Below are 22173 nucleotides of genomic sequence, written 5' to 3' on the forward strand. Positions count from 1 at the left end.
AAGGGTCTCCAGGCCTGCCTGCAGCTGGAGCTGACAGCTGTAGGCACAGCTCGGTCACCCATGACCCTGGACTGCTGTAACATCTTGGATACAATAAACTGCATTTTGGAGAGGTGCCTGGAGCCCCACATCTCTCATTCAGGCTCTTACTACAGTCAGTAATGGTTGGGGATGGTTGGACTCCATGGTCCCAGAGGGCTTTCCCAGCCCAGCTCACTCCAGGGCAGGATTCCTGCTGGCTGTCCTGTTGTCTTGATTTTTAGGTTTTTCTAAGCCTTCTGATGTTTACATTCTTGTAACGAACTTTCTCACACACTCTCTGTAAATAACTGTTTTGCATTCTTTTATGGAGGAGGAGAAATTTGATGGACTGTTGGTTTGTCCAGTGTCATTGGAGAGGTGGCATTGTGACCCTCCAATCCCTTGTCACTTTTGGAAATCTATAAATGTTAGAGTCAAAAAATAAGAGTGCTCTTTTTACCTTGGCAGAGCTGCGTGTGTGTGGTGTTATTTCATGTCCTACAGTAACAGGGTCCCTGCAGCCCTGAAGGAATCCTCTGCTCTCCTCACTCCTGTGGGAAGCAGCCTCAAAATGTGAATAAAATGCCTGGAAATGCCCAGGACTTGTGTTTGTTTTGGTGCCTCCAGCTGTGCCCACACCTGGAGCTGCTCTGCAAGCCCTGGGCAGGGCCTGGCTCTGCCTGGGAGCAGAAAGCACCTGGGATGTGCCCAAAGAGCCCGAGCCAGGCTGGGCAGTGCCAGGCTCAGGGCTGGCTCCAGCAGCACCTTTGGGATCTGCATCGGGAGCTCTTCCCTCTCCAAAGTCTCCTCCACAGCATCCCAGCCCTGCTCTGCCCTGCCAGGCTCGTTTCAGCGGCAGGATTTTGTGTTTGTGCAAGGACAGAGCCCACAGCAGCCCCTCAATATTCCTTACTCTCTTTTCCCAGCGCAATTCCGAGCAGTCATTGCTGCATCCCAAGGACATTGACAGATTTGTCCCCATTTCTGCAGATTTATCCCCATTTCTGCTCCCCACCTGGGCCTGGCCATGCTGGGCACTCCACTTGTGGTTCACATCTGATATATTTATATCATAAATTGGGGTCTAGGTGTATTTTTATGTATTATACTTCATAAATATGGATGTACTACAAATCCAGGCCTTGTGGAGAGCCTGAAAAGCATTTTTGGGCCAGTCTGAGAGAAATTTAAGGAGAAACAGCTCTGCACCGACTGCCAGGAGAGAGGAGCTTCCAGAAAAATCAGACTGGCAAGAATTTGGTGGAAAAGGCTGGATTTTTGGGCCTGTTCCCCATGAGAGCCCAGCCCACGGCTGAGGGAGAGGAGAGGCCCAATTAGGTGAGTTAAGTACAATAACAGTGAAATGCTGCACACATTCCACTGCAATAAAAATGATAATGATTCTACTGAAAAATATCATTACTTCACACTCATTTAATTCTGGAAATCTAAATTCACAAAGGAAACAAGAAGCCCTTTAATCTCAGGGTAGATAAATAGCCCAATTTTATTCCTACTATTATTTTTTATCCGTTTCCAAGACATTTTGTAAGACTTCAGAACACGAGAGCTTGGTTTAATTAACATTATCACATTAAAAAGCACAGCCAAAAATTTCATGGCATTTTAATTGAAATATAATACTGTCTCACTTCATTTTTATTCTTTTTTTTCTGCATTGAGCACCAAGATGAAAAACAGAGTCTGCCCTGATTGCTGGCCTGGATGTGGTGGATTAGCAGCAAGGGGTTATAAAAGAGGCCATTTGCTCGGCCTGAGCAGAAAGGAATTTTCCCATTTCCTTTGTTCCCACCCCAAAACAAGGCTCTGCCTCCACAGGTGATGCCAATTCCACGCTCATATTTTTTGGATGGAGGTTTGTGCACCTGCTGCCCAGGATAAAGAGGCAGCTCTGTGCTCCAGCATCCCCCTCCAGCAGAGCACCTTGGAACCTGTCACACCCTGGCCTTTGGCAGCAGGGATCCAGCTGGGAGCCTCTGCTGGAAAATGCCCAAATCCTCCTTTTTCAGAGCTTGAGAATGTTGCTGGCACCTCGCAGGGAAGGAGCAGAACTGGAAGGGCAGGGAAAACATGGAGTGGGGCAGGAGCTGCTGGGATGGGGCAGGCACAGGATTTGGGATGGGGCAGGAGGGTGTTTGGAACAGGATTTGGGACATAGCAGGAGGGTGTTTGGAACAGGATTTGGGACATAGCAGGAGGGTGTTTGGCACAGGATTTGGGATGGATCAGGAGGGTGTTTGGCACAGGATTTGGGATGGAGCAGGATGGTGTTTGGCACAGGATTTGGGATGGAGCAGGATGGTGTTTGGCACAGGATTTGGGATGGAGCAGGAGGGTGTTTGGCACAGGATTTGGGATGGGGCAGGAGGGTGTTTGGAACAGGATTTGGGAAGGAGCAGGAGGGTGTTTGGCACAGGATTTGGGATGGGGCAGGAGGGTGTTTGGAACAGGATTTGGGAAGGAGCAGAGCTCAGAGGGTCCCTGGCAGTCCCTGCACCCAGAGGTTCCCTCTCCCGTGCCAGCCCTGGGAATCAGAGATTCCCATTTGCAGAAACCAGGGGATCACTGGGATGAGATTTTTTGTGGGGTTTGGCACCACAATCTTCTCAGGCTGAGCAGGAGCTGCGTGTCCCTCTCCCTCAGGCAGGAAAAACCAGAGTTCCCCTTCAGGATTTGCTCAGGCCCTACCTGAGGCACCTCCCCAGGGCAGGGAATGGAGCTGGGAAGGGGCTGGAGCCCCAGGAGGGGCTGAGGGAGCTGGGAAGGGGCTGGAGAATTCCTGAGGGAGCTGGGAAGGGGCTGGAGAATTCCTGAGGGAGCTGGGAAGGGGCTGGAGAATTCCTGAGGGAGCTGGGAAGGGGCTGGAGAATTCCTGAGGGAGCTGGGAAGGGGCTGGAGAATTCCTGAGGGAGCTGGGCAGGGGCTGGAGAATTCCTGAGGGAGCTGGGCAGGGGCTCAGCAGGAGCAAAGGAGGCTCAGGGGGCCCTTGTGGCTCTGCACAGCTCCTGGCAGGAGGGGACAGTTTTTTTCCCAGTTTTAGTTCTGTACTCAATCTTGGGAAGTAGAATTCCAAACAGAGTTTTACTCCCAGGTTTACCAGCTGGCAGAATTCCTCTGTTGGATTTCCCTGAGGCTCTGGGCAGTATCTGGAATTTGCAGCATCTGGAATTTGCAGTGGGAGCCCTGATGGCCAGAACATTTCTGCTCTTCTCCTGTCACCAAAAGCTGCTGTGCTGCTGCAGCCAGCTTCTCCTAGGGAATCACTCTGGCCTTGAGGATGGGGGGTTTTCTATGGCTGCAGAGGGAGAAAGTGCTGGAAAGAGAGAGAGATGGCTGGAGAAAAAAAAAATTTTCAAAATTATGTGTCAAGAAAATATCCTGGGTTTGTTCTTCAGTGGGGAGAAAAGAGAATTTGAAACCTCTGTGGAACAAAGCCAGGGTTCATTTCTGAACTCTGGACAGAAGCTGGAGAGCTCCACTGAGGGCAGTTTCCCACCTGATGCTTTAATCCATCCTTACCCTTGACACAATTCCTCTTCCCAGCCATCCATAGCAGAAATCTTCCAGCAAATAATAACATTTTCTATACTGGATCAATACATTGGCTTGTGCTCATTGATCTGAATAAATGAACTGCCTTGCAGGAGCACGGGGACTTTGACTGGAATTCAATCATAAGAGTTTTGTGTGTATATATATCTTAAAAGTCCACATTTTTCTGTATTTGTGGGTGGCCACACAGTTCCTGAGGGCCTTAAAAAAGCACATTTGGGAGGCCTGTGCTGCTCTCCAGGTCTGCTCATGGACAGGGTGACCTTACCCACGTCTGGCTGGCACAGGGATGGGCTGTGTCCTTTCCTTGGGATACAAAAAGCATCTTTAATGAATTGCTTGGGAGCGTTCTGCACTGTGCATTAGCCACGCCACCCTGATAACTGCACTCAGAAATTTATATTTCTCCCTCAGAGCTCTCAAGCTCTTGGCAAACACAAGAAAGGACAGATCTGAAGGCCCAACTTCAACTCTCCTTTTTGTTCCTGCCTGTCCTAAATCAATAGAGATATAAAAGTTGGAGATGAAAACAAATCATGGCCATGCTGCAGCTTTCAGGGGGAAGCACCAGCTACAAGCAAACAAATCAATAAAACTTTGTATTCTTGGACTTGGGCTTGGTCAATAAATGCTCAGTGCTCTGCAGTATTTCACAGCAGCCTGTGCTGGGGCCTGAGCTGGGAATTTGGGCAGGGCATGAGATGGGAGCTCCACTTTTAACTGTATTTCTCAAATTCAATGTGCTTTGCTTCTGACTGGGGAGTTTTTGCCTCCCCAGCAGGTGAGAGCAGCCAGAGCCCAATTCCAGCACAGCCTCCTGCAGCTTCCTTTGTGCAGTTTGTTCCTCTAAAACAGAAGGACTTCCCTGTTAAGTGTTTCCTGCACAGTTTCAGCTGGGAAGGGCATTGATTTCAGCAGGCACACAGAAAACAAAGCAGGTTTGAAGGTACAAATGTGAGCAGGTGGATTTGGTTCAATCCCATTGAATCCTGTCCTTAATGTTCAGAAGAAAAACAAATCTTTCTAAATGCCCAGCAAAACCTCACCTCAGCATTCAGCCCAGGATGGGAGAGGCTGCTCTGTCTCTGTGAGGAGGAGGCTGAGCTGGTTGGAAGCCAGGCATGATTGAGGTGGAATTTCCTTAAGGTATAATAAAGGAAATAGCACAGGTGGGGGTGCAGGAGGTGTTAAAGGTCAGCATGCCCTGATGATGGAAAAATTAATATAAAGAGGAGAGAAAGGTGTTTTTCCAGGGTTCCCCTGTGGTGCTTGGTACAGCTCCTGGAGGGTCTGGGGGAGGCTGGGCTGGTGCTCATTAGGCAAGGCCAGCCCAGGTCACTCATTAGCCCAACCTCATCTGGGCACTCTGGGCATGCACAGGCAATCAGGGCTTAACGAGCTGTGAGTTTAATCAGTGGATTTCGCTGGAGCTGTCATGGCCTGAGTGGGAATTCCCTTCCTCAGCAGGATAGAGGAGTGGGAACTCAGCTGGGTTTGGTCAGCTCCTGCCACTGCCACCATCTCCACAATTCCAGGGACCTGGAGCCCCCTGGGTCGGAGCCAGCACCAAGGGGTGCTGCAGACCCCCCTCCCACCCTTGGGTGGCTCCCCAAAGCCACTGCCCTCATTGTCTCGGTTTGGAAAGCCAGGTGCCTGCTAAAGGAGACAGGAGCCTCCCCTGAAATGGAGAATGCAAACCCTCCCCACCCCTCTGAATTGCTGTGAATTTTAAATTAAGGGGCTCTCAGGCAAAAAATATGGGAGCAGGAAATAACAGTTCTTTAATATGGAAGAAAAAAAATAAAATTATAAAATACAACAATTCAATACACTAGAACAACACTGACAGAATCAGAACTCAACCTGACACCCTGTGGGTCAGGGTGTTGGTAGCAGTCCAGTTGGAAAAGGGGCTGCAATCCTCCTGGAGTGTCAGGCGTGGTTCTGTTGGAGCAGGGGGTCCTGTAGGAAAGGGGTGAATTCTTCCTCCGCAGATCCCTGGAAGTAGAAGCAGCTGCTGTTCCTCTGGGGAGTCCAGTGCAGAAGAGCCGTGCTGGTGTGTCAGAATCTCCAGATTATATCTGGGTAGCAATGCTTGGCTCCTCCCCCTGGGCGGAGCATCTCACAGTGGGATGTTATAGTTCTTATCAGTCATGTAGTGACATTCAATAGCCTCTTATCAGCAGATGTCCCCTGCTGAGGGACCCTGATTACGATCACTCAGAAAGAGAGATAAGGAGAATTGCCCACTTGACACCAGACAACTGCCAAACAGATGGCAATAGAATACATCTTGCCTTGCAATCTGGAACACTCATGAACCCTGTCCCAGCTTCTCCCAGTAACGATCATCTTTCTGCTGGCCCCCAGCAGCACGAGGAGCCCGTCTGTCACTGCAGGGGTCACCAGGTGTGAGCTGCAGGAACCCTCCGTGCTGCCACAAACTGCTCACAGAGCTCCCTACTCCAGTGACTTCCCTTCCAGGTGGGAGATTAACACCAGGCTGGGAGGGCAGAGGCAGAGATTATCTGAGTTAATAAAGGGACTTGTGGACATAATCTGTCCAGCTGTCCTCTGCTGCTCCTGGCTGTCCTGATGGGCCAGCGAGTGATTCCATGGAGAGAGGAGTGGCAGGAGGGGATTCTCCCACCCCAAATTTCCCTGCCAGGCTTGTGCTGGGGCTTTGCTAAGCTCCAAGGGTGCCTTGAAGCTGTGCCACAGAGCGTGGGAGAACCACTGAGCTCAACTCAGCTGGTATTGGGGTCACTTCAGTGCTGAGGCTGGACATGATCCCTCTGGAGCCAGGCTGGGAGAGCTGGGGGGGCTCCCCTGGAGAGGAGAAGGCTCCAGGGAGAGCTCAGAGCCCTGGCAGGGCCTGAAGGGGCTCCAGGAGAGCTGCAGAGGGACTGGGGACAAGGATGGAGGGACAGGAGGCAGGGAATGGCTGCCAGTGCCAGAGGGCAGGGCTGGATGGGATCTTGGGAATTGGGAATTGTTCCCTGGCAGGGTGGGCAGGGGCTGGGCTGGAATTGCCAGAGCAGCTGTGGCTGCCCCTGGATCCCTGGCAGTGCCCAAGGCCAGGCTGGACATTGGGGCTGGAGCACCTGGCACAGTGGGAGGTGTCCCTGCCATGGCAGGGGGGGCACAAACACAAATCTCAGCCAGTCCTGCTGCTCCTCAGCTGCCCCGGGACCCCTCCTGCCTGCTCAGCACCTCCCAGCCCCAGCACTGCTGGGGCACTGCACAAACCCTGGTGTTCTGGGGTCTTCCCAGCCAGAGAGAGGCAGAACAGACAGCAAGGAGTGCCTGAGCAGATCTGAAAGGATGTGCTCCTTCCTCAGCTCCCTGGCACCTCCCGTGGGCCTGTGAGACCCCAAATAACCCCACAGGAGCCTTTGTCCCTGTCACTGCCCCCTCAGCCACATGGATCAAGCTCAGTGCTTGTTCCTGCAGTTATGATTTTTATGATCTGCAATTTGCAGCTCATCACTCAAACTGCCCAAATCCCCTCAGTCAGACAAACACTTTGGATTTATTGTGCTGCACATTTTAAAATGATTATTTGATTCATATTTCCCCTAATGTTTTCAAAGCTTCATTTTTATTTTTCAAATTAATGAGAGCTGACAAGCATCACCCACCCTGTGCTGTACCCACAGTGATTGATGGGTTTGTTGGAGGCACAGCCCTTCCATGGCCCTTGGAAAATTCCAGAGTCTGTGCAGCCACAGTTGTATTTTCTTCTCAATGGTCACTGCTGAGAGACCTGAATATGTGAATCCACAGAAACATGAGGAATATCTGATTCCCAGGGATCAAGCCAAGACACACAGCTCCTCTCTGAGTGTTCTTTCCCCTTTATTAATTGGGAAGCCAAAGGAGGCAGCTGGGAGCTCCCTCAAGGCCAGGACTTGATCCCTCTCCCACCTTGAGCAGCTGCAGAGCTCCTTGGGAGGGTTTTAATTCTCCCTTACAAACACTGGTGGAACATTAAAGTGAAGTCCAAGAGAACATTCAGAAAATGAAGTGAATGGATTTCCTCTCATTTTAGGGGATGAGCAGCTCCATCTGCCAGAGACTTCTCTGGAGCCACAGAACCACAGAACACTGTGGGGTAAAAAAGACCTCCAGGATCATTGAGCCCAAGCTCTGACCATCCCACCTCGTCCAGCAGTCAGTGGCCCCTTCCAAAGGAGGTGATTCTGCCCCAGCTGAGCTTGGCTGAGATGGCAGCAGCTCCTACTGGGGGAGCTAATTTCCCCCCTGTGGCTTCACAAAGATTTGGTGGTGGTGAGCTCACGTTTGCACATCTAAAATGAATCCATGCCTTATTGCAGAGGAACCCCCTCAGAGTGTTGTGTGTATCCTGGCAGATTGAGCTGTGCTTTGTGCAGGAGCAGGGAGCTCATCAGCTGATGGGAGCGTGGCAAGAGGGGAATGTGACAGTCCCTGTGCTCCTGGATACCCCTTCCTGCGCATTCCTGCTGCTCTGGGGCTTCCCAGAGTCCCTTCCCTCCTGGAACACCAGGAAAACAAAACCTGGAGCTTCCCTCTCCCCAGAGCTACTGCTGCTCCTGGCTCCATCCCTGCAGCAGGGATGGGCAGGGTGGGATGGGGAAAGAGCTGCAGGTGTGGTGGGAGGGAGGAGGAGGAGGAGGCTGCTGCAGAGCTCTGCCCATTCCCTGCCTGATCCCAGAGCTGGACAGGCCCTGTGCAGCTGTGGGTGAGCAGGGAAACGCAGGGTCCTAGAGGATGGCTCTGGGATTTATGGGCAGGGAGATGGATCAGAGGGGATAAATCACTTTGGAGCAGTGATTTCCATCATCGCCCCAGCGCTGAGAGCCCGGTGCTGCTGATTTGTGGCAATGTTATCCTGTCATGATTCATCTGCACTTCCACCACCCTCCCAGCACTGCAGCAGGGCCTGGGCAGCATTTTGGCTGCTGGCTTTGGACACAACAAATCCTGGTGGGTTTTCCTGGGCCCTGCCCCGCTCTCTCATCCCACCTCTCCTGTGTGTCCTCCATGGCTGTCACCGTCACATTTTCTGAAAAATCTCTTTGCCCAGGATTTTCTCCTGGGAAGCTGAGAAACCTCAGAGAAAAATGAAAACAATAATTATCTGATTTGCTTCTCCTGTGTTTTGCTGCTTTGGAATGTGTTTGGACATTGTTTACCAACAGGTGATTGTTTCATTGGTTTCTGCTGTGGGTTGTTTTGACTTAATGGCCAGTTGGGGCCAAGCTGTGTTGGACTCTGAGGAGAGAGTAACGAGTTTTCATTATTAGCTTTTTAGCATTCTGTAAGTATCCTTTCTGTATTCTTTAGTATAGTATAGTTTCGTATTCTTTAATAGAATATAGATCATAAAATAATTAATTAGCCTTCTAAGAACATGGAGTCAGATTCAGCATTTCCTCCCTCCAGCAGTGGGGTCTCAAAAATACCACGCGTGGCAAGCGCAGGGATCAGGGGATCAGGAACAGCCAAATTTCCCTTCCCTGGGCTCCAGGAGGTGCCTCTGTGCCCATTCCCAGCCTGTTTTGGGCGCTCTGAAGGGCACCACAACCTTCTGCTCCCTCAGCTCCTCCCAATTCATCTTCCCAGACCCAGAGCTTTCCAAGAGATGCCCCTAGACTTTAAGAAGGTAACAAATGGGAGGAGAAACAAGTTCATTTCAATGGAAATCACTCAGTGGCAGTTCCAGGACTGGGAGTGGAGTCCATACCCGTGATGGATATTGGGTGATACAGGCTGGACTGGTTTTCTGGGACAAAATGAGTGTGGAGTGTCCTGGTGCAAACCCAGAATTCCGTAATGGTTTGGACTGGAAAGCTTAAATCCCGCCCAGAGCCCCCCCTGCTATGGCAGGGACACCTCCCACTGTGCCAGGTGCTCCAGCCCCAATGTCCAGCCTGGCCTTGGGCACTGCCAGGGATCCAGGGGCAGCCACAGCTGCTCTGGCAATTCCAGCCCAGCCCCTGCCCACCCTGCCAGGGAACAATTCCCAATTCCCAAGATCCCATCCAGCCCTGCCCTCTGGCACTGGCAGCCATTCCCTGGCTCCTGTCCCTTCATCCTTTGGAAATTGTTTCTCTCCATCTTCTCTGTCAGCTCCCTCAGGTCCTGGAAGGCCACAATCAGTCACTCTCCTCTGTTTTCCAGGTGAACAATCCCAGCTCTCCCAGCCTTTCCTCCCAGCAGAGCTGATTCATCCCTCTGATCATCCTGGATCCTCCTCTGGGCTGGCTCCAGCAGCTCCAGGTCCTCCTGATGCTGGAATTCCCAGGGCTGGGGCAGAGCCCTGTGGCAGCAGCTCTCTGGCCACAGAGAGCAGCACAACTTTCCCAGGCATCACTTGGGAAAGGCTGTGAGAAGATCAGAGACGAGAATGAGAAACAATTCTTATCTGCACTTGCTGCTCCTGTTGTTGTGAACATGTAGAATGTGTTATGGAGATTGGTTTACCATAGGGTGGTTTCTTAATTAGCCAATGGTGATGGGTTTTAATTGGAGGACCAATCAAGTCCAGCTGTATCATAACTATCTATAAAAACAATAAGTTTCTTAATAATAATAGAATAAAGTGATTAATCAGCCTTCTGTGAATCGTAGCATCAATGCTAATTATTACCTGGCCAGGGGCCCATCACAAGAGCAGAACCCCAATCCCTTTCCTGCTGCCTGCTGGGATCAGCTCAGGGCAGGGGGAGATAATTTCTTGTCTGTTTTATTCTCAGCCCAGCTCCTCCAGGACTGCCAGGAGCTCCATGCAATGGGACAACGCTCCCAGCATCCCAAACAGCCAAAGCTCCCGTGGGGTGCTGGGGTTTCACTGAAATAATGCATTTTTAAACTTTGCTGTTACGGGAAGATGTAATTTCTAATGAAAGGTTTCAGTCCTTCCCCAGATAATGCCAGAGCCAAGACCTTCATTTTCAGGAAAATTTGGATATTGGGGATGAAATTACTCCATTTCAAAATTATTTCTTAAATTCTCTCTTCCGCCTTTCTAACTAAATCAAATTTTTAAAAATCAAATTACACAGCTCAGGAAAATGACAGCAAATTAACTCTCAGGAAGTTTCTGCTCAAGTTACTTTCCATCTTGTTTAGGGACCACAGGAAAATGCACACTGACATTTTAAATCTCAGCTAAACGAAAATTGGCACTTGGGTTTGAAATATTGACTGGAATGTTTCCCCCGAGCCCGAATTTGCTGCTCGCTGTCAGAGCAGCCCTGACCCCATGCTGTGCACAAGAAAGGGAAGCACAGAACCCTCACACGAGGCTGAACTTGCAGAGCAGACAGGAATCACGTGTGGAGCTCCCAGCCCAGATCTCCCCTGAACCCCCTGGGCTTCGTTTCTGGGATTTCCCCTCCCTCTGGAGCCTTCCCTGCACGGGAATTGCCGGGTGCAGGTGGATCCTGAGATACTCCGTGGCTCCGCTGGAGGATGGCACGATGCCTCAGGTGCTGCCCTGCCCTTCTAAGGTCTTGTAAAACCTTCTGATGTTCACATTCTTGTAATCGAGTTTCTCACTCACTTTTCTGTAAATAATTGTTGTTTTACATTCTTTTCTAGAGGAGGAGAAATTCGATGGACTGTTGGTTTGTCCAGTGTCATTGGAGAGGTGACACTTTCATCCTCCCACCCACTGTCACTTTTGAAAGTCTATAAATGTTGGAGTCAGAAAATAAACTTTCCCTCTTCTTACCTTAGAGGTTCTAGTGGGCATGTCATTTTATTTTGTGTCCTATAGCTACACCTCAGGTTTTAGCTTTTCTATTTTTCAGATTCTGTGCTGCTTTAGTGTGTGGGTCTGGGCTTCATATGAGGGGACGGTGAGCTCTCTGCACAGAGCAGGGAGACAAAACAATCCCTGCTCTAGCTGGGGACCAAGGACAAATGATCCAAACCTCAGGCCCAAGAGCAGAGACACCGTGGGCTGGAGAGAGAAAAACAAGGAGGATGGGAGTGCATGGGCTGGAGCCTTAATTGGACAATTAACTCCAATATGCAAATGAACCAAAACTCATAAAAATGAGAATTCTTGTGACCAAGCTCTCTTTTGCTTCCATCTTGGAGCCATCTGGGCAGAGGCACAACTGTGGCTCTGGTACTGCCAGGGTGTGGCCTTTGAAGGCTCTGCAATAAATATCCACTTTATTCCCCTAACTTCGTCCAGCCTCTGCTCCAGCTCCCTAAGGCGTCAGGCAGAGGAACCCCTGATGCTCCAGGGGTTCCTGTGGTCACATTGGTGTCCCTGACCATGTGTGAGGGACATTGGAGTGACACCAGGCTGGCACTGGTCACTCCTGGGGTCCCATAGGGCACCATCCTTGACCTGTTGTCTTGGTTTGAACAGCCAGGTGTCTGCTGAGGAAGGCAGGAGCCTCCTTGAAATGGAAAATGCAAACCCCCTCCCTCTGAATTACTGTAATTTTGAAATGAAGGGGCTCTCAGGCAAAGACATGGTAACAGAAATAACAGTTCTTTACTAGGGAAATTAAAAATGCCAATGCAATAGTGCAAGCAAAGGCCAGGCAGAGTGAGAGCAGCCCTGGCACGCTGTGGGTCAGGCTGGGGGCACAGCCCCATCCCAGGGGGGCTCAGCCCTCCTGCAGTGCCAGCTGTGGCTCTGCTGCAGCAGGATCCTGCACAAGGGGGGAGTTTTCCTCTGCAGCTGCAGGGCTGCTGGAGATGGGCCTGCTCTCCCTCTGGGAATGCAGGGCAGGAGAAAGCTGCTCCTCTGGGAATGCAGGGGGCAAAGGCTGCTGTGCTGCTCCAGGCTCAGATTGTATCCAGGTAGGAATGCTTGGCTCCTGCCCTGGGCGCAGCATCTCCCCATGGGATGATGGAATTGGATCAGCCCTGCAGGGACACTCAGTGGCCATGGACAGCAGAGATCTGCTGGAGGGAGGATGGGCTGTGGGGGAGAGAAAGAAAACTGCCCATGGACAGCAGAGAACTGCCCAGCTCTGACAGGTGGGGACAGAACACACAGCCCCAGACACTTCTTACAACCCAGGACACCTGTGCTCCTCAACATTCCATAAATAACCTGGACATGGGATGGGAGGACACAGAGCAAGTTGGTATATTTGGGAGCTGTTGTTTCCTTCAGGGTCAGGGAAACCTCAACAAACCAGAGCTGGGAAATCTCCCATTGTGTGGAGCAAACGAGGGAAAGTTGTGGGTTCTGCACCTGGGCTGGGACATCCTGGAAGTGTAGACAGAGGGGAAATGAGGGGTGGGAGAGCAGCACCTGGAAAAGGATCCTGGCTGATGGTGACCCCAAAGGATCCTGGATGCTGCCGCTCTTGCAGGGAATCAGGGAATCCCAGGATGGTTTAAACTTGAAGGGACCTTAAACCCCACCCAGAGCCCCCCCTGCTATGGCAGGGACACCTCCCCCTGTGCCAGGTGCTCCAGCCCCAATGTCCAGCCTGGTCTTGGGCACTGCCAGGGATCCAGGGGCAGCCACAGCTGCTCTGGCAATTCCAGCCCAGCCCCTGCCCACCCTGCCAGGGAACAATTCCCAATTCCCAAGATCCCATCCAGCCCTGCCCTCTGGCACTGGCAGCCATTCCCTGGCTCCTGTCCCTCCATCCTTGTCCCCAGTCCCTCTGCAGCTCTCCTGGAGCCCCTTCAGGCCCTGCCAGGGCTCTGAGCTCTCCCTGGAGCCTTCTCCTCTCCAGGGGAGCCCCCCCAGCTCTCCCAGCCTGGCTCCAGAGGGGCTCCAGCCCTGCAGCAGCTCCGTGGATCCTCTGGGCTCTCTCTGCTGATGTCAGAATTCCCAGGGCTGGGGCAGCTCTGCAGGTGGGAATGCATTCAAATATCCAGATGCTCAGACTCTTGCTACCAGGACATCTCCTGCTTTCTCTCTGGTCTTATTCAGTGGAAGGAAGGAATTTTGGATGGAAGAAATCCCTGTCTATTAAGGAGACAATAATTTCCTCTGTAATTATCTCTCCCCCAAGGATTCTGAAGCACCCAGGTGACTCTGGAGCAGATTTTTCATTTCCCTGCCCAGCACAGACCCTGTGCTCACAATCCCCAAGCACAGCAGTTTTGCACTTAAAAAGTCCTGTAAAAAATCTCCATATAAATCTGTGAAATAAATATATAAATTTCCAGTCATGCAAAAACACATTCCCTAATTCCTACATAAAAAGCAGTGCATTGTAACAGTTTTATTATAATGGGAACTTGAGGATGCTTCTTGTTTATGGGCTGCAATAACCACATCAGAGACAAAATAAATCCTAAAAGCGGAGCTGGAGTGTTTAGCACTGGGGTTTATCAGCTGGGGATGGAGTTATTTCAAGTCAGCCACAAACACACTCATCATCCAGTTGTTATGATTATGATGATGCTTTTAATTAAAATGTTAAAGGAGAAATAGGAGAAGCTGTGGAAGAACACGTGGGGGAAGGTACAGGAAGAAAGACACGATTTTGGTCCTTCCTTTTCCTGCGTGTTCCTATTTCCCCCCAAATGCTTTGCAAACATTCTCCTCTCCTTCCTTCCTATCTCCTTCCTTCCAAGGAACAAATCCATCTCTAAGAGGCACCAGTGCTGTTCCCTAGGAGCTGAAACAGCTGCGTTTGAAGCTGAATGGGGGCAGAGCTGGATTTTGGGGAGGAATTGTTCCCTGGCAGGGTGGGCAGGGGCTGGGCTGGAATTGCCAGAGCAGCTGTGGCTGCCCCTGGATCCCTGGCAGTGCCCAAGGCCAGGCTGGAGCCACCAGGGACAGTGGGAGGTGTCCCTGCCGTGGCAGGATGGGATGGGATGGGATGGGATGGGATGGGATGGGATGGGATGGGATGGGATGGGATGGGATGGGATGGGATGGGATGGGATTTAAGGTCCCTTCTCTCCCAGTCCTGTCTGCTCATCAGCCCTGAGCAGTGTGGACTGTGTTTGCAATCTCTGTGCCAAGAACTGACAGGTGAAAGACAGAAAACTGTCTTGAGAAGAAATTCTTACTGACTGCTGGTGTGGGATCTGTAGTTGGGCTTTTTCTCCTGTTTGTCCCCTTCTAAAGCTACCTCGGCTTTTTCTGCAGTATGGAGACAGTATGCCTTGCCATGTCACAAACATAACTCTCCTTTCTAGCCTGAAACTCCTCTTTGATTCTTTCTTTGCACAACAGTTCTCCTTTCATTGGTTTTTCCCTGGATAAGGGGAATTGATCCTGTTCCAGGGACTGGGAATTTCCATGTCTCAGACCTTACCCTTATCCTTTAAGGCCTGTCCTCTCTGCCTGTCCCCCACACCAAGGTCCCTGTCCACTGACAGCAGCTGTGCCTGACAGAGCTGATGAGTTCCAGTGACAAAACTGCGAGGGACACATCTGAGTGGTTGCTGGAAAGAGACATTTATTTCCCTCTGGCTCTGCATCCCAGTCTCTCCCATCTCCACAAACAGCAGAGCTCCTGAGACAGGCCTGGGCTCAGCTTTATTTCCCCACAGCTGAAGGGGCAGAGCAGCAGAACAAGTCCCTGGCAGTGCTCACGGTGCCACCAGGAGCTGCAGAACACCAACAGCCCAGCCCAGGATGAAATGGGAGCTGCAAGAGGGCCTGGATTCATCCAGGAGTTGGGCTCAGGACACCAGGGCAGGGTTGGGCTGGAGGCTGGGGAGAATTCCTTCCCAGAAAGGGTGGTTGGCATTGGCAGGGGCTGCCCAGGGAGGTTTGGAGGTGTTTAGGGAAGGCCTGGGTGTGGCACTCAGTGCCCTGGGCTGATGACAGGGGTGTCAGTCACAGGTCGGACCCAGTGATGCCAAAGGTCCTTTAAACCCTGGGAACTCTGGGATTCTGTGTCACTCACCTTTCCAGGGGGCCATTCCGTGGTGCCTGGCAAGGGGAGCCTCTGGGGTGTTCCAGGCTCTGCTCACAAGGATCTGAGCCATGGAGGGAATATTCAGTTATTTGAATTGCAGGAGAATTTGCCCCTTAGCTCCTCCCCTGGGTTTCTGCTCCTTCAGCACAATAACCTGATCCTGCTTTGCACAGAGCTGCCTCAGAACTTGTCAGCTTTGTTCCAGCTCAGGAATTTTCCAGCCAAAGGAGCTGTTACTGACACCTCGTTCATGTCCTGCTTCACAGCAGTGGGAATTGCACCAGGGCTCTCTCCAACCAGGCAAATAATTCCCACCCAGCTCCTGAGGGAGGTGGTCCAAGCCCCAGCTGGAGGGAGAGCTGCAGCTCGAGGGGTTTAACCCATTTCCAGCCAGTGACTGCCCTGGGTGTTGGCAGCACTCCTTTCAAAGCTGAACAGGCTGAATTTGCTTTGCCTTTGGTAAGATCTTTCCTGATAATAAATAATAAACTAATAAACACACTAAACAGACAACGTTAGGCTGGGTGTTTTTCTCTGTGAGGGTGGTGAGAGCATGGAATGAAATTCCCAGAGCAGCTGTGGCTGCCCCTGGATCCCTGGCAGTGCCCAAGGCCAGGCTGGACATTGGGGCTGGGGCACCTGGCACAGGGGGAGGTGTCCCTGCCATGGCAGGGATGGCACTGCATGGGATTTATGGTCACTTCCAGCCCAAACCATTCCAGGATTCCCTGATTATCAACTAGGATTTTAATTAGAATTTTTTAGAATTTTTGCTGCTTTCTTGTCCAGGATCACACATTCTTTAACCCCGTGGAGGTGAAATTAATGAAAAGGAGCTGAGGCAGAGAATGGGATGGAACAGAACAATCCCAAATCCAGAAAATGCCACATAAAGTAGGTTCAGTCCAACATAAAACACATTTAAAGCCATGTTAAAACTGCATTTTTAAGAATTGCTCGTCCAGGACAGGCTGCAGCAGCAGCGGATAAACCATTCATTCCTACATTTCAACAATCTTTAACTTCTCTGCTGAGCCCACAGCGATGTTTTGGGAGGAGGAGAAGGTTGCAGGCAAAGCAGGGGTGATTCAGAAGCTGGGAGGCCTGGAGGGCTCAGTCCTGTGTCAGCACTGAGCAGCAGAGAGGGGAATTTTTACAAGGGGGATGATGGGTCACTGGCTTGGGCTTCAGAGATTTGAGAAGCAGCAACAACAACGATAACAAAAACATAGCCTGAGGTTCTGACCCTTGTGAGGCAGAGAATTCAGCTCTGCCTCAGCCAGGCTGGGATTTCTGTCTGTCCTGCAGCTAGGATTTAATAAAACATCGGCTGGAGCACAGACCCAGCACACACCTGAGCATTGGCACAGGGGTCTGTTTGTTGTCCAGGTCTGAGCAGGACCTGCAGCTCCACAGGCTAAGCTCAGTTTGTGTCCCTCAGCTGAGGGTCAGCAGCAGGAGCTCATCCCAGTGCTCCTTTTGGCTTGGAAATAAAATCAAACAAAAGCACTCTGCTCCAGCAGGCAGAGAGAGCCTCACCCCAGTGCTGTGCTACATGCACATGGAACTGGGAGCCAACATAAAACGTGTCATCTCCTGGCTGGAAAAATATCCCTGTTCTTATTTCTAAGTCAGTGGTTCCAATGCAATTGTTGCTGTTATTTATCTTGTAAACATCTTCTCCAATCCACCACTGTCAGCTCCCATGATTCCTGACAAGCCTCCTGATAATGATCCATATCATCACCCCCCACTCCTCCGCATCTCTCTGTGTCCAGGGAAGTCACAGCTTTCCTCTGCAAAGTATCAGCTCCTCACAGCCCTCCCAGAGCAGCAGAAGAAATTATACAGGTGACCAGACAGCGGAAGGTGAAGAAGAAAAATATGAAATGCCACAGAAAAATCCAATAAAAGGTAAAGTAAACTCATAATTTATTGTGAGGGTGGGGAGTGCTGGAACTGTGCCCAGAGCAGCTGTGGCTGTCCCTGGATCCCTGGACAGGGGGAGGTGTCCCTGCCATGGCAGGGGTGGAACAAGACTGGCTTTAAAGTCCCCTCCAACCCAAACCATCCTATGACTACATGATTTGTTAAAGCACATTTTGGGATGCCTTTTGAATGCATTCAGGAGATGGAGCTGCCCCTCCAGAATTCATCCCAAAATTCATCCTTACATCTCTTACCCCTTGGGGCTGGGCTGGAGGTGTTTATCTCACCTGCTGCTCAAGCTGGGCTTCAAACAGGGTGGCCCTGCCGGTCCCTGCTGTGGGGGGGATGAATCAGCATCCAAAATCCATCCAAAATCATCCAAAATGCATCCAAAACACAGCACTGGCAGAGCAGGCTGATGAACAGCCCGCCAGGGCTCTTTTCTCAGTGCTTTTGGACATGACACCCTGCTGCTGAACAACTGTCAGAGTTTTAAACACCATTTCACCCAAGCCAGGGAGCTTTTTGTGCAGAGCAGTCCAAAACGAGAGCTGTTAATTAAGCAAACCAGTGGTGAAGGCAGCAGTGATGCCAACATTCCTCCTAATCCCCACGGACGGGTTGGAAAAATCACCCAGAGCAGGGGCAGAAGGTCTGAAGGATCAGAAGCAACTGCTCAGCTCCCCTTTAATCACCTCAGCCCATCCTGGGGAGGAACGCAGACCAGGAGCAGAAAGTTTCTGTGCTAATTCCTGAGGTGAGAGGCAGTAGGAGGGGATTTACCACCCCCAGAGGGAGGGAGGGAGGGAGGGAGGGAGGGAGGGAGGGAGGAAGGAAGGAAGGAAGGAAGGAAGGAAGGAAGGAAGGAAGGAAGGAAGGAAGGAAGGAAGGAAGGAAGGAAGGAAGGAAGGAAGGAAGGAAGGAAGGAAGGAAGGAAGGAAGGAAGGAAGGAAGGAAGGAAGGAAGGAAGGAAGGAAGGAAGGAAGGAAGGAAGGAAGGAAGGAAGGAAGGAAGGAAGGAAGGAAGGAAGGAAGGAAGGAAGGAAGGAAGGAAGGAAGGAAGGAAGGAAGGAAGGAAGGAAGGAAGGAAGGAAGGAAGGAAGGAAGGAAGGAAGGAAGGAAGGAAGGAAGGAAGGAAGGAAGGAAGGAAGGAAGGAAGGAAGGAAGGAAGGAAGGAAGGAAGGAAGGAAGGAAGGAAGGAAGGAAGGAAGGGGTTGCAGCTTGTCCAGAGCTCAGTGCAGAGGAGGAGACAGAGCAGCAAAGCCGTTGTTAATCTTGAGCTCAGCTCCTGAGCCACAGGCACAGCCAGCGTGGCACTGCCACTTGGCTGCCCACCAAAGGGACTCGGCATTAAACAGGAGTTCTTTTCCTGATGGATGCATTCCTGAGAGTGGAGAGTCATAAAAGAGAAAAATAGACTGGTTGTGCTCGGGTAGCAACAACCTGTGCAGTCATTATCATCAGCTGCCCCTGTGGATCAGGATTCTGTGTCTGTGTGAGGCACTTTCCATGGTAATTTATCAGCACGTGGATTTATGGACTCCACAAACGCTGTCTGGGGCGTTGTTTTCCCCTCCAGTTCCCCAGAAATGTTTCTATTTAGGTTTTGGCAGATTGCTGCTCCTCTGTGGCTCTGGTGGCTGGGAAGAGTGGCCTGGGCTGCAGCAGGGCAAGGGAATGCTGAGCTCGGGGTGGCAGGGGCTCCCAGGGGCTCCTGCTGCTGCCTTGTCTCTGAGGTGGCCCAAAGGATCCCCTCCCATCTCTTCTCATTTCCAAGGCTGGGAAATTCTTGTAGGCAAACACCTCCTCCCAGCCCTGGATTCCCTGGTACCTCCACAGCTCCATTTTTAAATCACAGAATTCAAGAGGGGTTTGGGCTGGGACAGACCTGAAACCCCACCCTGTGCCACCCTGCCATGGCAGGGACACCTCCCCCTGTCCCAGGTGCTCCAGCCCCAGTGTCCAGCCTGGCCTTGGGCACTGCCAGGGATCCAGGGGCAGCCACAGCTGCTCTGGCAATTCCAGCCCAGCCCCTGCCCACCCTGCCAGGGAACAATTCCCAATTCCCAAGATCCCATCCAGCCCTGCCCTCTGGCACTGGGAGCCATTCCCTGGCTCCTGTCCCTCCATCCCTTGGAAATTGTCTCTCTCCATCTTCCCTGTCAGCTCCCTCAGGTCCTGGAAGATGCAATCTGGTCACCCTGGAGCCTTCTCCTCTCCAGGCTGAACAATCCCAGCTCTCCCAGCCTTTCCTCCCAGCAGAGCTGCTCCATCCCTCTGATCATCCTGGATCCTCCTCTGGCCTGGCTCCAGCAGCTCCAGCTCCTCCTGATGTTGGAATTCCCAGGGCTGGGGCAGCTCTGCAGGTGGGGTCTCACCAGAGCACAGGGGCAGAACCCAAATCCCTTTCCTGCTGCCCAAGGTGTGCCCAGGGCTGGAGTGTGGTCAGCACTGAAACACTTCCTAGTGGACACATTGCTGGCTCCTTCTGGAACGAGGACAGCTCCAGAGTCCCTGGGCACCTGTGACCCTGCAGTGGACACCGTGTGCAGGCTCAGCAATCGTGCAAAGCCAGGCAGGAGCCACAGGAAACAGAAGGGAGATGAAAAGCAGTGTTTGTGCAACAGAAATGCACAGAAACAATGGGAAATGAACATTGTTTTGATGCTTTGACAAGAATGTTCTCCAGAAAGGCATTATTTTTCCTGGATATTGAAGGGAAGGAGCTGAAATCACTGGAAATAATCCAGCTCCCTGAACAGTGTGAATAAAAATCCCATATGTACAATGTGTGCTTTGTACAGATGGCAGCGTGAGGAGAGATGAGAGACTTGAGGAACAAAAATATCAGCCCCACATCACCTGATTCTGGGTGCTTTTCCCAGCTCCAGGTCCCTTTCAGCCCTTTTTGCTCCCATGGATGGTTTTTACCTGTGAACTCCAGTGCAGAACAGTGTGGGTGTGACAGGGCAGAGGTTTCTTGTCCCCTCTATGCATCCACAGGTTTTTGTAGGCAGGTGAAATTAATTTCTTCCTTTGCCATTCCAAGAGAATTCTTCATCCCCAAGTCAATTCTGAGTGCATTTGGAATCAAGGCTGCAGGTAGATTGGGTAAAAAATTAAAGTTAAGCTCTGCAGAAGGGACATTTACATGCAGCAGTGGTAAAAGTGGGCAGATATATTTTAAAAATTAATTGTATCATAAATTAATAAGTTAATTAATGACCACACTTAGCATTCTGCTTTCAACAGTGCTATGATGGTGCATTTTTTACGAGAAATTCAAAAAGTCTTCAGCCATTTGAGAGGTTGTGGTAAGGGACAAAGAGCTCAGGGTGGGGAACCAAATGTGGGGAAATCTCACAGGCCTCAAATCTCATACCCTGCAAATCTAAAACTCCTCAAATCTTAAAGTCCTCAAACAACTGCTGTTTTTCCACAGGCAGAGACAAAAAGATTTGTTCTACAAGTACATGCTTGTGGTCAAATGATCAGTGCAGTTTAACAAGGCTGGTTGCATCCCTAAATCTCAGCCCTTCCATGCCATTTCCTTGCATTCCAGCATTCTCCAACAATTCCTCATGAAATTTTCATCCCCCCTTGCAGCAGGTGAATAATTGCTGGCAGCCAGAGGCACCCACTGGCCCAGGGCCCTGCAGGGGAGGGGGTGTCAGAGCAGGACAGGCTCAGCTGATGGAAAGCAGCAGTGCTGAGCCACTGCCAGGTGTTCTCCTGCCTGCCTGGGCTGACAGCAGGAGCAGCTCTGGAAATCCCTGCTTTCCCTGAGGTGATCTCCCCAGGGGCCATTGGGGATCCACAGGTGGGGTTTGGGGCCAAAGCTGAGCTCAGCTCAGGGGGAGTTCCCCCCTCAGGAAAGATTTCCCTTTATCAGGTATAGCTCCTGCAGAACTTTACACTAATATTTACACAAAAAATTAGGGGGAATGTAGCTCCTCAACAATTTTACACCAATATTTACACTAAAATGTTTTTAAAGCAAACCAAATCATATTAAATTGGATCCCTTACCTTCCTGAAACACCACTGGTGGCACCCCAAGAACTAGAATTCCTGGATTCTGTGAAATTGGATTTTTGTGTTAATTTTAAATACATGGGAAGGAATCAGTCTAAAAACGTTTCTCCCTATCACCTGTGTATAACAATCAAAACTTTTGGTACAATTACACTTCTGGCAGCCTTTCTAAATCCAGTAATGCAGCTGCTATCAGGAATGTTTTTAGTTTATAAAGATCAAGCCTGAGCCTTTTAGTGGCTGGAGTTTTTAACTAAAAGATTCTTTTTAGGATTGGTATGTATGTGGTAATTTTGATAATAATTGTATTAATCATGATACCTTTTAATGTGTGCAGAGATTAAATATTAAGGCCACTAAAAGAGTATTTTTGGTCAAAAGGAAAGGGGGAGATGTTGGAATGTTGGGGGACACAAGACAGATGATGGACTTTGGACCTGGCTGACAGAAGAGATTTGATAACAGGATGCCTTGGCAAAAGCAAATGGATCTTTGAAAATTAGACCTGGATTGCAAAAAGATTCAATCTGATGGATTTAATGGAAAAAGAATATCTCATTAAACTCAGCAAGTAAGAGATGTTGTTATGTGCATAAGTTTGTGTGTGTGATTTTAACCTAATCACTGCAGTACACATGACCAGCCTCCCTGAAATGGTACCCAAGTGTTTGTATGCCACAATAAAGTCAGATTCTGATCGCTGAATCCGTCTCCCTGACTCTCTCCATCACTGACAATCAGGGAACTGCCCGTGTTCAGGCTGT

Source organism: Fringilla coelebs (assembly GCF_963513975.1).
Source record: "Fringilla coelebs genome assembly, chromosome: 28".
Lineage (NCBI taxonomy): Eukaryota > Metazoa > Chordata > Aves > Passeriformes > Fringillidae > Fringilla > Fringilla coelebs.